This window comes from Numenius arquata, chromosome 10, assembly GCF_964106895.1.
Source record: "Numenius arquata chromosome 10, bNumArq3.hap1.1, whole genome shotgun sequence".
Lineage (NCBI taxonomy): Eukaryota > Metazoa > Chordata > Aves > Charadriiformes > Scolopacidae > Numenius > Numenius arquata.
Window position 1 is genome coordinate 27,994,084 of NC_133585.1, and position 10,145 is coordinate 28,004,228.

Below are 10,145 nucleotides of genomic sequence, written 5' to 3' on the forward strand. Positions count from 1 at the left end.
CTGATGAAGAGTCCCTCCCCATCTCTCCTGTAGGCTCCTTTTAGGTATTGGAAGGCTGCTCTGAGGTCTCCCTGGAGCCTTCTCTTCTCCAGGCTGAACAACCTCAGCTCCCTCAGCCTGTTTTCATAGCAGAGGTGCTCCAGCCCTCAGATCATCTTCGTAGCCCTCCGCTGGACCCGTTCCAACAGGTCCATGTCCTTCTTAAGTTGGTGGCCCCAGAGCTGGATGCAGCACTCCTGGTGGTGTCTCAAGGGCAAAGTAGAGGGGCAGAATCGCCTTCCTTGACTTTCTGGCCACATTTCTTTTGATGCAGCCCAGGATGCCGTTGGCTTTCTCGGCTGTGGGAGTATGTTGCTGGCTCATGTTGAGCTTCTCATCAACCAGCACCCCCAAGTCCTTCTCCTCAGGGCTGCTCTCTTCATGGTCTGTTCTGTCACTCTTCTGGATTCCACTCCTTGTGGAATAAATAGAGCTGGGTTGTCTGGAGTCTGCCATATGCAACATTTAAAGGGCGTTTTTCTTCCCCCTTTAACCTAAGTACGTGAGTATCCTAAAAAGTTAAGTAATTCGTAAAGCTGAAACAGTGATGCTGATTTCGTGTAGCAATGCTTCAGATGTTGAAAATCATCACGTGTTTTCCCTTCTATTGTTGTATTTACAGAAATGTTACTTCCCCAACTTTCTGTTGTGTGTTCATAGATACCAGATGGGGGGTGGTCAGTTCTCTGTTGGCACGGAAATGGATTAGATCACTTGATGCAGGGATTTGTTTTTTAACTATCATGTAGTAATTACCATTTTTTACAAAGTCTTTCAAAATTATATTGAGCTGAATAAATCATGAACAAAATCCATTCTTTTCTTAAATTTTATGCATATGGGTAACTTGCAATAGGCAGAAAGGGATCTGGTATATATGGAAACACATAAACAGTGGTATATAATTACTTCTTTCTTCCTTCTAAACCGTGAGTTTGTATTGTGTTTGATACTGGTGATAATTGAATTTCTTTGTCAAAGCGGTCTTGTTTCATTTTTTTCCTTTACAGAAAACCAGACTGGGAGAGAACTGAGGATCTGAACCATGGCAGCAGAGATTGTAACTACTTTGGCCTGTCTCCAGAGGAACGCAGGGAGAAACAGGCCATAGAAGAATCTCGTTCGCTTTATGAGATCCAGCAGAGGGATGAACAAGCTTTTCCTGCTCTTTCCAATGTAGGCTTTTTTCATTGTAATTAATAGTGCATTTTTCATACTTGTCCATGAATCTTTAATTAGCAATTGTCGCTTTGCTGTCAGAACATTACAATACAATTGAAAAGTTTAGGATATTTTCTTCACGCTCACTTTCTACATAGAAATATGTGAATCTACAATGCTTTATATATTCAATAAGAGACACATACATAGTAGTTTCCCCCGGGACTAATTGATGTCCATCATAGACATCATGTAAATATGTCTTTAGGCATGTAAATATGGCAGACACAGGAGCTTATGAGGCTGTGGGCTTCTTTCTTCATGTTCCTCCAGTGGATTGGAGTCTCAGTAGATACAGGGAGCGAGCAGATCCTGTGGGTAAAGAGCTGCCATCTAGCAGCAAACAGCTTTTTGGATTCAAATCCTAGGGCAAACAGAAACAAGACCCAGGCTGGGAAGGAATGAGTAGATGAAAGATGGGCTTTAAATCTCTTGCTTTGTGGAAGTGATTTCCTGCACTGTACCTTTCGGTTCTTGAGCAGTAATTACTTATATTGATGTAATCAAGAAGAAATGTACAGCACTTCTGCACTGCAAAGAGCAGATCAAGACCGAAGCCTAATGGACAGAGGTTGCTTCCTCTCTCTGAGCTGTATTTGCTCACCTGCAGGAGGCGGCTGTGATTTTTAAAGTAGATGTTGTCTGAGTGAAGCGGTTTTTGTTTGTCATGTAAACTAATGACATGAATGCTTTTAAAGGACACTTTGCATAATTTAGTAATGGATGAATCTGAATGATACTGATCAAGGCTGCTCTTTTTTTTTTTTTTTTCTTCTCCCCACCTCTCTGCCTATCCCAGAGATAAGTATTATGTGTCACGAAGGCATAATAGTATCATATCAGATGATGGCAGAGCGTCATTGGACTTCTTATATAAATTCATATTTCTGCTTTTGTAAACTTTAGAACCAGTCAGTCTGTCAGGCTGCTACGCAGACCGGAGATAATTTAAACCAGAAAAAGTTCTCAAGTAATGAGAGAAGAAACAGCAAGTGGACAGCAGAGGTGGAAGAGCAGAAGGATAAAGGTAAAAATAAATGTTTTTAGATCAAGGCTTGTTTTTCGTTTGCTCGTTTTTATTACCAGCCTCAGAATTTATTCAAGATGGGACATCTGTTTAGCCAATAAGGGGAAAATTATCACTAGTAATAGTGTCAAACTAAGCTAGGCTCAAGGTAGCAAAGGTGTGGCTGGGGAATAAAGTATGTTTTCCTGCTTTGTGAATATTGCTGAGAGAGCAGGCTCCTTGCTGGGATTTTTGTAGTAAATGGGAAGAGGAATGAGAGAAACGAAAAGACTGTCAGAGCTACCCTAAATTAGATCTTGTTGAAATTCTAGTGAGTGTGGGAGACAGTGCCAGTGGGAGGGGTGTTAAGAGTGCTTACTGGAGGCAGTTAAGAGAAAAGCAGGTAAAAGTATTCCATGTGGCATGGTTCAGAATTAGCATACAGTGGTACAGAAAGAGGGGTGAAGATGGTGTACAGAAGAAATGAAAAAAGCCAAACCCATTTACAGTAGAAAGAGCTGTCACATGGTCAGAATTTGTTTGGGTTTTCTCCTTCTCCCCCCAATCTGTTATAACAATCTTTAGCTTCCTTTCATTGACACTAAGCTTTTCTTCTCCTGTGAGGAAATGGAAGGTGGCAGTAATAGATGAAAGCTCTAGCTGTCAGGTGGCAGTTAGTAAATCTTTGCTAAATGCAACTGATAATATTTTTAAAAATTATTTTATTTTTTGTCCTACCAGCTTTGCCGTAACTAAACACCAAATTTGGTCTTGGCTTCTTCCACTTTTTTTTTTTTTCCTGACTAAATAAAATTCAAACTCTGTAGCCTCCTCTTAGAAGCTGTTCCTTCCCTCCGTTTTTGTTGTTGTTCCCTTGTCTCTGGTAAGAGCAGAGGCATTGCTGCTGTGTATTTATGGTACTTGTGCTCCTTAGTCCCTCTTACAACATGTAAGTCTCACAGGGACTGATGTTACCTATTTTTCATTCTCCAAAAATCTGAAAACTTGTTTCATCAGCAATGCCAGAAACAATGTTCAGGTAGAGAAAGCTCTTCATTACAAATCATGATAGATTTTGCTGAAGTGCACGGCATATACAGCTTTCTCTGTTTGGTTTTGGGTTTTTTTTGTGACGCTCTGGATTGCATTGCCTCTCCTGAAACTAGATTAAAAATAGTATGGGCATAAATTGTACTTCCTTCTGAGTATTTAGAGATTCCTATTGATGCTTATAATCAATATTATTTTAATTTACATTGTTGTCAAGTTGTGATGGTGCATATAACTAAGCTTAAAAAAAAGTACGTATCTATTTAGCTGTTACTATTAAGCTTATTTGTGTGAACTTGATTGACAAGCAGTAGTAACCAGATCTGAACATAAGCTAGAATGTGAAGAACTTGTACAGATCTTACTATATGAAGATTATGCTGTGACTGTTTTTCAGCACCGTCTCCCCCACGAAGTGTTTGCTAGTGCTTGAGAAATTAAACTTTCTGCATCAGTACGAAAACTTTCTAGATCTTCTGAACCATTAAAGCCTTCTAAACAGATCTGTCTTTTAATCGGTTAAAAGTAGACAAGACCAAGCTTCTCTTATCTTAACACTTGAATATGGAAATACAGATCAAAACATTTTCACTGTAAGCAAAGTACAAACTTAACTTCTTTTTCACTGGGAGGGATTTGGGATGAATGATACGTGTTTAAAGAGACGGCTGCATTTCTGTCCTGCTTTCCTCACGCATCACCAAAATGGTGAACAAACAGCAGTAAAGAACTCCTGTAGAGCTTTGAAAACCCAGGTTGAAGAAGGTTGTGTTACTGCCCTAACTACTGTTTATTTTAGGATGCTTTGATCTTTGATAAAAATGGAAGTTTTAAGTTTTCTGAAGTTATGTTTGCTGAGGTAGGTTTTGTTTTGAAGATTTAATTTTGGAAAGACAAACTTTAACTGGCTTAAGTTATGATAGCCATAAGTGGTGTAATGGTTCATTTACTAGGTTATGTCTTGGTGTTACAGAGTCAAATTCCAGGCAGATCCACTTAAGTCAGAAGCTTGAACCAAATTCATCTGAGGTAATCTTAAAGAAAAGACCAAATTTTTTTTTAAATGTTATTGCTTCTCTGATACATGATTAGCAGAGCAATAGCTGCCTTTAGAGCTGTGGTTGCTGCTGCTTTACAGCTTGTAGTGAAACACTTCTAAGGTTGGAGGCTTGTATTGCTGTCAGCTTTCTTGTAACCCGTACTTACAGTCTTTCTCTGCAATCTGAGTTCTCAAATCTGGGCTATCGAAAACACTTATGAATCTGGATTTGTAATTGCTTAGTACAGTCTGTACTTTCAGTATGTTGGGACTACAGAAGATTTGATATTTACTAATAGCTACTGTGCTAGCAGACCACGATCTCTGAAGTTCAGCGAAGATTTGTGGCCTCTTGTTGGCTTTTAACCTTTGCTGTCCTTTGAATGAGCAAAATGTTGCACTAGTATAAAAGTGATTGGGTGCTTAGCCCACTTTGTATGTAGTGTGGTTTAGTATCTTTGAATGCCTCTTTGAGAAGTAAATCTTGCTGTTGGACTAGCTGTGTCTGTTGTTTCTAACTTTGCTTTAGAAGAATAGTCAAGATGAGAGTTATCCAAAAGCTTCATCTCCTTTGGAACAAGTAAAAACAGATTCTCCAGTTCTTGCTGAGCAAGTAAGAAATGTTTGTTTGATTTCAAAGTTTTCCGGTCAGGAGACTTCAGACAAAGGGGAGCTTCATCACAGCCACGTATGTATTATAATACTGGCTTTTAATTACATAGTCATTTCTGTGGTGATAATGCTAAAGCTTACGGTTAGAAGTCTGTTACATCCAACACAAAGACTGTAAAAGGACAACCCTTGATAAAAAGTAAAAGTATATCCTTTCTCTTCGGAGAGGGGTTATTTCATATCTTTCTGCTAAGATAATCATGCTTTTCATGTTAAATTCTTTACTTTTGCTTTTTCAGGTTTCTCCAAGGTTATTGATAATCATTTGTGAGGGTGGCTTTTTTTTTTTTTTTTTGGATGAGAGATACTAAATTTAATGCCTGTGGAGGTGGTTATAACACTGCTGGTTGGCTGTGGTGTAAGCGTGTTCTGGGTAGAGCTCAGTGCAGAGTTCTTCACACAGTGATGTAATGTATCACACATCTCTTATCTACACAGCCTGTTGCAGTGGCCACGGTGGTAGTCTGAGCAATAATGAGTCATCAAACCTTTTTTTGGTAGAAGTCAGACACTTTAGGGGTCCCCAACAATGGTGATTTAGAATAATTTCATGTGATCTTGTTTTTCTAGAACCTGGCAGAATGCTTACCAAGCGTAACTCCAACACCCTCACCAGTTTTTTCTGAGGTGCATTTACCTCCAGCAGTGCCTTCTGTACCAGCCATCGTGCCAGCTTGGCCAAGTGAGCCAACAACCTATGGACCAGCAGGTTTGAAGAAATTACTAATGTCAATCAGAGACTACTAACCTCGAAAAATACTTTAACTGTCTTGCTAAATTGAAGATGCCTCCAGGAGACACCGTTTCCTGTAACTTCACATTCCAAAGGGAGTCATTTGTAGGAATGTAGTTTCTCACTGCTGAAAGCCAGTGACAGTTCTAGTAGATCTTTGATTGCCCATTTGTATGGTTTGCTTTACTCTGTACCTGCAGGTGGAAGAGGGATGTGTATTCAACTCTGTTTTTCTCCTGAGTGGTGTAGCATTGAGTTTTGAGGGGGCTTATTCTGAGGATCAGCTTAAGGTAGAACACATTGTCAGCGTGTTGAAGCTTGATACATGTTTGTACTCTGTGTCCCATGTAATAAGCTCCTTCATTCACTAAGGACTCAGCTTGGGTCTGGAATGTCTGGAATTAATGAGATCCGTTTGGATCTGAGCTGCAAAGCCAGTATAAACCTTTTCCTGTTCTGTGCATATCTTCTGATACGTGGAATTAGCTTAGATTCAATATTACTTGTTAGATCAAGTGCTATATTTTTTTCTCCCACTGTTGTGTTTCTGTACAAGAATTAGCTTTCAAGTCAGCATACTATGTTTGCATGGTACGGTAATAATTTAGTCATGTTTGACTGTATCAGTGAGAGAACATGCGTAGCCCAGTTAATCTGAGCTTGGATTCAGAGTTGGCTGTAAATAACTAGTCAGAACAAGAACTGTAGAGATTCACGTAAAGGTTTCAGCAGTTTCCCCCCCCTTTTTCTTCCCTTTTCCTATTTCCTTCTGGTATTCATAATTTTAAAAATAAATATGGGAAGAGTTTAGCTATTTCTGGAAACCTAACTTTCACTCTTTCTGAGAACTATTCTCTGCATTTAGCCAGATCTTCTTTTGTTTGTAACTTCCCGACTGAAGAACTTTCTCCTATGTCTTTCTGAATACCCTTTTTTTTTTTTTTCCCTTCTGTCTTTAGAGTTTGCTTTCCCACTGTCATTTTCTTTTGTGATTATATATGTAGCTCGACTATATACATGTGTGGGTTTTTTTTTCCTCTTAGGTATTCCACCCCAAATACCTGCTTCTTCATTGATGCCAGCCCCAGCAACGGGACCTGACTCTATTGTATCACAGGCTCAGGTAACATCTGCTCCAGTTGCTGGAGTTCCCGTGTCTCTACAAGCAGTTAACCAGCCTTTAATGCCTTTGCCTCAGACTCTGAATCCTTATCAGGATCCGCTATACCCTGGATTCCCTTTCAGTGAAAAGGGAGAAAGAGCTGTTGCACCCTCTTACTCCCTGTGCAATACTGGGGAAGACTTACCTAAAGGTGAGAAGCTAGAAGGAGGTCTGGATTTTATACCTTTTTTTTACTAATAGGTTTTCTTTTCTGAAAATGTAGATAAAGACCACTTCTTTGGTCCCGTTGTTAGTCTTTGTCAAAAGATCTAATTGTTGTCATTCCATGATTTAAGGTATGGGAGGGAATATTGAATAGAGTTGTAACTCTTTAGTGTGCATTGCTAACTTTGCGACTGTTTTAAGTGGTTACACCTGGAAATTTGATGTGATGATTTTGTGGTTCTCAGCTTGACCCACCATAGCTTGAGGATTTGTGACTGTAAAGGATTTTCTTTGGAGAACTTTTGCAGTAACAGGTTTTTTTCTTGTAATCAAAAGCTTGGAAGTTGCAGAGCATTTCCTTACCACTCTGGGAAAGCATAGGTTTTGGCATACTACAGATGGGGAATACGCCCCACAGAGAACATATCACATCTGACTGCATGGTGGTGTTTGTTTACTGAACTGTTTCTTTAAAAACCTTTAGAGTTTCCGTTCCACAAAGTGTTAAAACTGAAGTTTAAACTGCAGTAGTATTCTAGATATCGTGGCAAAAAAACACCCCCAAATCAATCAAAGACATGCAAGCGGCAACTTAATACCAGTGTTTCTCTACTGAAATGGAACTAATAACTACTGAAAGGGACTAATTTTTGGATCAGATGAAGTGTAATATTTTAGGTCTTCATAGATCTTTTTCTGTTTTTTTTTTTTTTTTCCTAGATAAGAATATTCTTCGATTTTTCTTCAATCTTGGTGTGAAGGTAACTCTTCAAACTTACTTACGTTGTTGTGTTTACCATAAAACGTTATGTTGTCTGTGTTACCATAAAATTTGCTTGTCTTTGGTAGTACCTAGAGTGCAGAAGTTTGGTTGCTGCAGCTGTACGCTTCCCGGTCATCTTTAGGTTTTAAATACTTTCTTATTTCGTCTTCTATTAACCGGGATCCCAATACTGGTCCACATTGCAGTTCAAGTCAGCAGAAATAAATTTTATCTCAACAGTGATAGCGAGAACTATTGGCTTCCAACTGTGGCTGTAGAGTCAACAGAAACAAGGCTTTACAAATTCACAGGTAAACCATTGGGAGGTTGAAGACGTGTTCTTTCAGAAGCAGTGCATGGTAAAAGATGGGTCCTGCACCTGGGGAGGAAGAACCCCAGGCACCAATATAGGTTAGGGATGGATATTCTGGAAAGCACTACTGAGGAGAAGGATCTGGGAGTCCTGGCAGATAGGAAACTTTTCATGAGGCAGCAATGTGCCCTTGTTGCCAAGAGGGCCAATGGGATCCTGGGCTGCGTAGGGAAGAGTGTTGCCAGAAGGTCGAGGGAGGCCATTCTCCCCCTCTGCTCTGCCCTGGTGAGGCCACAACTGGAATACTGCTTCCAGTTCTGGGCTCCCCAGTTCAAGAGAGACAGGGAACTACTGGAGAGAGTCCAACGTAGGGCAACTAAGACGATTAAGGGATTGGAGCATCTCCCTTATGAGGAAAGGCTCAAAGAGCTGGGATTCTTTAGCCTGGAGAAGAGAAGGCTGAGGGGAGACCTTATCTATGTTTACAAGTACCTAAAGGGTGGGTTGAAGGAGGATGGAGCTGGACTCTTTTCAGTGGTTCCCAGCGATAGGACGAGGGGCAACGGGCACAAGCTGGAACATGGGAAATTCCATTCAAATATGAGGAGAAACTTCTTTCTGCTGAGGATGCCAGAGCCCAGGAACAGGCTGCCCAGGGAGGTCGTGGAGTCCCCTTCTCTGGAGATGTTCAAGACCCGCCTGGATGCAGTCCTGAGTGATGTGCTGCTGGGCAACCCTGCTTTAGGAGGGGAGTTGGACTAGATGATCTCTAGAGGTCCCTTCCAACTCTGACAATTCCATGATTCCATGAAGAGAAAAGGCTCTCTGGCTTTGACCATGTCTGTGTGCTGGCAAAGCCATCGCAGTACAGATACCTAGTATGTCTTTCCCTGTGGATGCTCCCTTAAGCAATCTGCACATCTGTCCTTTCTTGCTCAGGTTAAGGTCAACAGTATTTTACTCTTAACCTTCTAAGTAATTACGATAGCGGTTGATGTGTATATGTGGTGCAGACCTCTGTGTGTGGAAAGGGGCTCATCCAAAGAGGCAACAGTTTTCCATTTCTTGCTTAGTTTCTCCCTTCTGCACATAGAAATGTTCCTTTTTTACCTTTTCTTACTTCCCCTGTCAGGCAAACTACTTTGGAAAAAGTGCTGAAAGCTCTTAGGCTTACCCCACATTACTTTGGCCATAAGTAATGATTTTCTTCGTAAGTTGTGCTTGAAGATTCCCTCTTTCCATGCACAGACACTAAAGTAAATTCAGTTTTGGTAACTGTGCCTAATACAAGTCTCTTTGCTTAACAGAAAATCCGTAAGTCATTAGCAAGAGTCACTGCAATATATTTAAACCTTACTGGTACTTTGTATGACTCGGGATATTTTGTGTTATTTTGGTGCTTCAGCTCCACCTACTGGTCATGTACCATGTTTTAGTAGTTGTGCCCCTCAGCTGGTGACCAAATACCATGGTAGACCTGGGAACTACTTTCTGCGTGACCCCGCCCACTCCTTTGGTCCTGGATCCTGCCATGCTGTTATCCACACCCTTCCAGCTGCTCCTTCGGAGTGAACCCACCAGTTCCCGTTGGGAGAAGGTCTGGGTAGGCTTCTGAGGATCAATTGCTCTGGGGACCGTTTCTACAGATGGCACAGACAAGACCCTGACAGTTTTTGGGCTCTGCCCTCTACTTACTCCAATGTTTTGTTAGACAGCTGCCTCCAGCAGCCTTGCATGGTGTTCTCTATGGCCTGAAATATGTATATTTGGCACGTCGTAGTATAAAAACATCTTAAAATGTGGCTCTTGGGCCAGTTTCGAAGTACCACAGTACAAGCACAAGGTCAGTGTTTATGATCTCTTGACTGTGAGCAACGTAGCCGTTGAGCCACTGCGTGCTGTCGGTTGACGTGGAAGTGGAGGAAAGGGAAGGGGGTCACCGCCTGAGGTGGGTTCTTCAGTTCACTACCAGCACAGAAAAG